This window comes from Arachis hypogaea, chromosome 13 (genome assembly GCF_003086295.3).
Source record: "Arachis hypogaea cultivar Tifrunner chromosome 13, arahy.Tifrunner.gnm2.J5K5, whole genome shotgun sequence".
NCBI lineage: Eukaryota > Viridiplantae > Streptophyta > Magnoliopsida > Fabales > Fabaceae > Arachis > Arachis hypogaea.
In genome coordinates, this window is record NC_092048.1 from 50,331,263 (window position 1) to 50,340,092 (window position 8,830).

An 8,830-nucleotide genomic window follows, 5' to 3' on the forward strand; every position below is an offset into this window, starting at 1 on the left:
ACATGGTAATAAATTGTACTACAAATAGTATACCCAAAATAACCATTCACTTTAGAATGGATAGAACCATCCGTAATTATAGTAAAATGAACATCCGTCTTAGTTTAAATGGCTTAAAGTATAGTACATGATGTATCTCAATCTCTATACAACTTGTTATTGAGCTCTCAAACCGTCTTAGTAAAATGAACATCCGGATTATTTTACTGATTAGACTATGTCTATTGTGGCCAAAAGGTGGCTGTGGCTTTTACTGATCTTCCAATTATATAATTCAAAGTAAACAGCACCCAAATTCTCAAAACTCTTGGACTTGAAGAAGAAATGGTAGTATTTCCACTAGTAACTCCTGTATTTGAAATATTAAGTGACCTCAACGCAGTCATTCCTGTATTTAGATGAAAATATACCACATGTGACAACAAAATAGATTGAAAGGTATTAAATCCTAAAGATATGCAGAAAATACCAGATAGCAATTTCAAAATTTTATCCGTCAAGTTGCAATTCTGGGACAGATTAAGCTGTGTAAGAGAGGTCATCTCTTTTATGTGTTTTACGCCTCCATCAGTTAATTCTCTGCCACATATTTCAAGGAATTGCAGGTTCTTAAAAGCTGCATCAAAGAACATAGAGAAAATAATATTTCAGCTTGCAATCCATGTTGAAGAACACACTTATACTGTTCTATGATTTTCATATATGAAGATGCAATGTAGAGTTGAATGGGATCTCTCAATAGTATTAACTCTTAGATTGTGTTGCTGTTTTAGGCTATTATAGTGTTCTCAAGTACAGGAACAAAAGAGACATGAATTTATTCTGTCAAGAAGTACAAAAGATTCTTATTACATTTTCAAATACAATAATATTTAATAATTGTAGAAGTACAGACATCTACTTAGATTCATTTATTATCTTTAACAATTTACAACACTTTCATCACAAAGCTGCACTTTTAGCTCAATACTCCTATGACAAACACCCAACAAAGAATCTCCATTGTCATTCATTCCCATTTCAGATATAAATTACTCATTTTTATCTTACAACATCAAATTTGCATGTCACAACCAGATATGTTAAAAAGAAACATATTGTTGCCTAATAAGTGCATAAAGAAAAGAAAAAAGTAAATCAACCATGGTCTAAAATCTAAATCAGTTCAACATACATACTTCTATTGGAACCCAAGAGCAGAAAACTAAGAGAAACAACACCATCACCATACTGCCATGCCTTGTAAACAAGTGCACCTCCATTTTTGAGAGAACCTATTATCAAACCAGTATCAAAACAAAGCACATGGATATACTTGCAATGCAACTTCAGTAAAAAAAATTTTTGAGAGGCATAAACTTCTTCACAATATGCAAATTCTGCATATTATGATATTAAGACCTATCAAATCAAGAGATGTAACAAAAAGCAGCTATACTGGATAATACTATATATTAACACAACATGATTTTTCAAAATGCCTAATTGTACTTGAAAAAAATTACATAGTCAAACTATATTTTTCGGTTGATCATAATCATTGATCTAACATTCTGCTAGAATTATAATTAAAGAAATGAGTCCTAGTAAGGAAATCTCTCAAATATTCCTAAATGAGTATACATTTACATAGACAAGAAGGGTCTAAATAGAAAAACTTTGCTGCAATTCAACACCAAAATCAGATATCAAGTAAGCAGTCTAGCTATGAAAATAAAAATCACGTATAAAAAATATACATGTGTATATGCAAATCAAAATCAACCACTTCATAGTTCACATATCATTAATTAACTTTATAGAAATCTCAAAATATATCTAATAAACCAAACAAATCAAAGGTATGAATCAGCAATAGAAGAAAAACCAGAAGAAGCTTGAGCCCTGATTGATCTAGGCTTAGCAGAAGAACAAAAAATTCCTGCTGCAAAACCCTTTCTTGCAGTGCTGAGCTCAGTTTTCATGGTGCTCGGTTTCCAAAATCAAAGAACATCTGAACCCTAGGTATCACACAAACATAATCTATAGAGTAGAACAATAGTTTTATACTGACCTTTTGTAGTCCAAGAGGGGAACGAAGAAGACGTCAAAGGGTAAAACGTCGCCAGCTGGGGGAAGGGCTTTTCCGACTGGCAGATTTAAGGTTGCGCGAACGACGTAACCTGCGCGACGGTGATGCTTGGGCGTTCGCGGTGCGCACGGCAGCGTTTCCCAAGGCTATACGTGATGGCGGCTGTTGCGGGTTGCGGGGCGACACCGTTGAGAAATGAGAATGCCGGAAAAGCAAATACGTGCAAATAGAGAGAAGGTTGGCAATTTTTAGTTTTGCATTATAAAATCCTTATTTGGATTGAATTTGAAATTTGAAATAAATAATAATTAATTTTTAATTACAAAAATATCCCCATTATATATATTGTATAGTAACTACTGGGCTCGTCATACTTTTCTTTTTAGTTAATAGTAGTTATCACTTATCAGAACTAAATTGATAATGGATTTGACTAGGTTACTAGACTATTAGATTAATAATTCAATCAATAAATTATTTGTGGAACGGTATTTGATTCGGTAATAATTAATTAAATAAATATACACAATTATGATAAAATTAAAATTTAAATAATAATAATATAAATTTAATTTTAATATATTATATTCAATTATATAATACTATGTTAATAAAAATAATTATTTTTATATTAATTATATAAATAATTATTTAAAAAATAATATAATTAAATAATTGTATAAAATATTTTATATTATTAATATATTAAAATTAAATTATAAAAATAAATAAGTACAATATTAATATTAAAAAATAAAAAAATAACTTACATATTATTTTAGAAAAGATAGGATAGTATATATATATATATATATATATATATATATATATAATATATATATATATATATATATATATATATATATATATATATATATATATATATATATATATATATAACCTTTAATAATTAGTATGATCGATGGATTGGTAACAAAAATTAATGTGAATGTTTTCTGAAGGTCAGCATTCTTTGGTTCAATTTTTTGGATTAATTCAAAAAGTTGCCTCCTGTAGTGATCCAGTGCACAATTGCCGAACCATGGAAGCGCGCTGAAGACGTTGATCCGTCGGGTCAATATATAGATCCGGTTCAATTCAGTTTGACCACTTAACCTGGACCAATACAGAATTTGATTCACAGGAATTTTGGTCGAACTTCTCGGGTCGTTCTGATCCGGGTTTAATACAGAAATGGACTCAATTTTTTTAACACTTGAACGAATAAAGTGTGATCTTTTACCATTAATTTTATAAGTAGAACCAAAAATAAATATAAAAAAAAATAAAAAATTAAATTAAATAATTGACACCATCTAATTTTTGTTCACCAAAAAATCTTTCGATTTGATAGTTCTCTTTTTTTTGCCTTCTCGTCAGTGTCCTTTTCCTTTGTTTATCTGTAACTTGGCCTGACAATGACTGAATGAGACAACACCACTGGAAGATAAAAGAACAGTAGAATACTTTTTAGGGAAAGGGTAAATTGGATATTTCACACGAGGGATGTGTCATCTATCATGTTAGAAACTAAAAAGAGTCATATCATGTTAAAGTATCTTAGAGGAGGTAGATGTAATTTCCTTACATTTATGAAAGATGGATTCCTATTCCTATTTTCGAAAAGTCTATATGAAATGAATGATTTTACATGAACTCACCCTTATTCATTGAATGTAGAACTGTAACAAGTGCTTAGGACTGTTAATTTTATCTGGCTATCTGCATTCGTGAGAGACATGTAAGTGCATGCGTCATGTTTAATTGTGAAGTCATAAAGTAGATTTAGAACTCGTATCTATATAAAGAACCCAAGTGAATGCGGTATGCAACTCATAAAGAGCAAACAACAAAGTAGCGAAGAGAATATTGAAGAATGAGCAGCAGCGTCGGCAAGGTGGTGTGTGTCACCGGAGCTTCAGGTTACATTGCTTCATGGATCGTCAAGTTTCTTCTTAATCGCGGTTACACTGTCAGGGCCACCGTTCGTGACACAAGTCTGTTACTCTTACTCTACCGGTAGAGCACTTAACTAAGCTTGAGGGCGCCAAAGAGAGACTACAGCTGTTCAAGGCAAATCTTCTAGAAGAAGGTTCGTTCGACTCTGCAGTTCAAGGCTGTGATGGCGTCTTTCATACTGCATCTCCTTTTTATCATGATGTCAAAGATCCACAGGTTCGGTTCGATTCGTTCGGTTATACATTTCATTTGTATCTTTTATTCTTATCTCCTCCTCATGACGTTACGTTTCTTTTTGTTTCTTCAGGCTGAGTTTTTGGATCCAGCAGTTAAAGGAACCCTCAGTGTTCTTCAAGCATGTGTGAAATCGCAGTCGGTGAAGCGCGTCATTTTAACCTCTTCAATGGCTGCTGTTACATTTAGTGGAAGGCCTCTGACTCCTGAGACAGTAATTGATGAGACCTGGTTTTCCGATCCAGAACACTGTAAGGAGTTGAAGGTATGTGCCCTGTCCCTAAAATTGTTATCATATTCGCCTAATTAGGTCAAATTAGTAGAAGTGGAATCAGTTTTATGTGTTTCCTTTCTTCATTTCATGTGTTGACTTGATTTTGATTCATATGAATAATAAACTCAATTCCTTGTAAATTCGAGACTCTGGCACCAGCAATTTTATATCCCATTCTCCCTTTCTTTTTCAGTCATGGTACTGGTATGTGCTTTCAAAGACATTGGCTGAAGATGCTGCCTGGAAATTCGCAAAAGCAAACAACATCCACTTGGTTACTATTAACCCAGGACTGGTGATTGGACCTCTTTTGCAACCAGTACTTAACACAAGCGCTGCTAGGATTTTGAATGTAGTTAATGGTACTTTTTAAAATTCTGTTTTCTGCATGTGGAAATGAAAATTGAAAGAGTAAATGAGGGTTATAAAAGTACAATAAATAATGTGTGAATATAATCGAAATATTTGTTGACTTTGTTGACAACATATTCTCTCTATGATTATCTAATTGATCGAATTAGATGCATAGCAACCAGAAGATTCAGAATAAGACAACAAAAATAATGAAAAAAAAAAAATCAGAGTATCCATATATTTGAGTTGTATGTTTATTTAGTTATTTTATGAATATTAGTTGCTTGATAAGACCTCTCCATGTACTCAATAGAAGAAAATCATTGACATCCTTGATGCAGGTGCACAAACATTTCCAAATGCTACTTTGGAATGTGTGGGTGTGAAAGATGTTGCAAATGCTCATATCCAGGCTTATGAAATTCCTTCAGCTAGTGGGAGATATTGCTTGGTAGAGAGAGTGGAACATTTCTCAGGGATTATAAAACTTTTACGTGATTTATATCCAACATTACCCCTTCCGGATAAGTAAGTTTAATTATTTGATTACCTTCAAGAATTCATACGAATCCCTATTTGCTGAATCAATTTCTTTTGATACTTTAATTGTCTGATTAAAAACTCAATCTACTTAAAAGATTCATCATTGATTTGAATATAGTGTTTATTTATTGTCTATATAAAATGCAATTGGAAATGTCTAGAAAATTTGATGTAGAAGTTTTACAACTAGTCAACTAGTACAACTCTTAGTTCTTAACTTCTTATAGTGATAATTTAATTGAATTTCACAGTCCAAATGAAGAGCTGTGTTTCTGAAGGGCCTTTGTATTTCCAAATAAAGAATTAATCTTAGAAATTAAAATATTTCTAGATTTAGGTTTTGTTAACTTTGGATGCGAGAAGGATGAAGGTAGTGTCAAGCATGGACATAAGAATAGCTGTTGTAATATTAGTAACATACCTCATAAATTTCATTCAATCTGTAAATTCTTCTGATATGGTAATGCACATGTACTTTTTAGTTGTTTAGTTATAGCTGGTTTTTTTTTTCCCCCTTGGTCTGGGATGTAGCACTCTTGTTTTACTATAATATTGCTTCAAAATTAAATTTAAAATTTGTAGGTCATGTGATTTACGATATTACTGTTAGTTATTCAGCATGCAGAGTCTCAACTCTCAATAGTGGTGTTATAACTCTAGTCATTAAGCAAGTTTTATTTCCTTTTCTTAGCGTGTTTTTTATTATGTAGACTGAAGGCTCCGAATCTCACTTCTCTTTTTCCTTAAAAAACAGACCTTAGTAACTAGTTTATATTTAAAAGAATTTCCTAATTTGTAGACTATTCATGCAAAATTCCATAATTCATTACATATGTTTTATAAATTGAGTTTTAATGCACTTATAATGTAAAATATGGTACAATCATATCTGTTCTTTTGGATGATGATTTATGCGATCAATGAAAATGGTAATTATTTTTTATGATGTGACGTTTACATAATTAAATATATATGTAAATCTGCTTTACCTTAACAATGCATCAAAATTAATTTCATGCTTTATATGATATTTTTGTCCACTTTTATTGTTTCTCATTTAGAAAATTTAAACAATTCTAATTTTTCTTGTGTTGATTTTTCTTATACCATTTTCACATTTTGTCATTGTTACCAGGCCCGCCGATGATAAGCCGTATGTGCCAACATATCAAGTTTCGAAGGAAAAGGTAAAGAGCTTGGGACTTGAATTCATTCCTTTGGAAGTGAGCCTCAAGGAAACTGTGGAAAGCTTGAAAGAAAAGAAATTCACCAACTTTTAATTCATCGTACTCGTGTACTGTTAAATAAAAGTTGAAAGAAAAATCGATTATTGCGTGAGTAGTACTTGTAGTGCGAGTTGCAGTTGAAAATAAATATAAATTGGAATGAAGGTTTGTATGACTTTTGGCCCGTTGATGCTCACAATAACTCTCATTTTATAGCACGTTATGCCATCGTATTTGACACTGATCGAGTGATCGAGCCTTGAGCAAAAAATGAACATATTCATATAAATCAATAAATATGAATTAAAAAAAAATTCTTTTCGTGTTTTAAGACAAAACAAAAAATATGATATTCAATTATGCATGGTTATAGAGTTTGAAGAAGATTTTCGGGAATTTATTTACAAATCTTAATTTATAAAATTGATAATTGTTCAGAGGGTTGGCAGAATTACCGCTCCCACGAACTTCAGGAAACCTTCCTTGTCTAGTAACAAATCTGTCCGGGAGAACAACCTACAAACTTCCTCCAATATTTAAGTATAGTATGTGCTTAATTTTTTTCTTTATTTATTTATGGATAATTGCGTACCTTTTCCTTAGCTTTTCATCCTCCCTTTATACCAATCACCATTCTTTGGTAATAACGGTTTTAGATTAGATTAATGTTAACCGTTTCTTTCTTACTTTATTTGGAGTGGAGAAAGGATACATGGATGAAGACCAACTGCTTTCATGTTTTCAAACTGATAAGGAGATGATTTTCAATGCAGAAAATAAAATATGATTTTGCTTTACAAAAGTGCAAGCACATTGTTACGGTGGGTAATCGGAGATTAATGGGCCGGAGGACGTTGGTTGGCCCAAACGTATGAAGGAGATGGCTTACGGATGGATCAGCAACTCGGTGCCCTCTGTCCGACTTGTGAATGTGAAGGAATGGGGGGGTGGTACCTGCAAGGATACTCCGATGCCTAAATTAGCAATGGTGTGAGCAGGTTTTAGATAGTATTGGAACTTAGAGATACCTGAGGGGTGTCAGTGTATTTATAGTGGTGAACCAATAACCACCGTTGGAGTAGTGCCACTTTTCTAGGGTGTTAACCGTCCCTTTATCTTAGGGAAGTTAAGATATGGCTCGTGGAAGTGGTTAGAGAGATTCCAGGGGCAGTTACCCATTCGAATGAGTGCTTATCTGCCAGCTAATCCTCGTTCCCGACTTCCTTAGAGCAAGTCGTGGTGCAAACCGACTTTGCAGCGGTTGATTTGGTGCTGGGTGAGGCTCAACCCTTTGGGTTGGGCCTTCTTACTTGAATCCTGGGCCCTAGCATTGGGCCAGGGTATGAACAGTGCCCCTACTCGAGCCCAATTTCTCTTTAAGATTTGGGTTCGAGTATTCTACTCGGGATTGTGGTCGACTTGTTGGAGGACCGACGTGATGGTCTAAAACCGACGTGACTTTTCGTGACCTTTTGGTTCTGACAGTTACGTCTAATCGAGCGTCGCGTCCATTAGGGATGTGCGTAGGAATTGATGGCCTTGGTAACGGTGCACTCTCATTAATGACTGCCCCGTTTTTACCGTTGTGCCCCTAACGTACTTATAAATACTTTCCCTCTCTTTCATCGTTTCGTTTCTGCGATTTTTCAAATTTTCCTCTTCATTCGTTCGTGCTGTGTTGTTACATCTTCGAAGGCTTTTCGTTTCCTTCTACCCTCGTTTTTGGATAAAGATTAGTTCTTTTTGTAACGTGCTTTTCTATTTGTATGCCTTCATTTTGTAGATAGGTTGGTTTGTAGACTTCAGTTCCATACTTCCTCCTTTAGGGACTGTGTTTTTGATTTTCCTTTTCTTTTTCCCTTGTAGGTTTTTTGCTACCTTTTTAAGAAAAAGAAATGGCTTCCGTAGATATCCTTTCTCAATGGGTTGATGTCACGGTCCTAGGGGAGGAACCCTCGGTCGATACTAAGTTTATCACCAACCTTCGCACTCATCACAGAATTTGTTCTTCTGAGGATGACGAGCCGAAGTATGAATTGGTAGTCCCGGGTCCTGAAGACCGGGTTTGCTTTGGGAGAGTCAATGAGGCGGCCCCTCATTTTTTCTTTATGTATGAGTGCATGATCACCCGTTTGGGTGTTTTTCTCCCTTTTTCAAACTTTGAGATAT

General features: G+C 33.8%; 1 pseudogene; it reads left to right on the forward strand.

Annotated features, from left to right (window-relative positions):
* The first annotated feature begins 3,834 nt into the window (after positions 1 to 3,834).
* Positions 3,835 to 6,836, forward strand: LOC112738340 (cinnamoyl-CoA reductase CAD2-like; annotated as a pseudogene).
* The last annotated feature ends 1,994 nt before the right edge of the window (positions 6,837 to 8,830 follow it).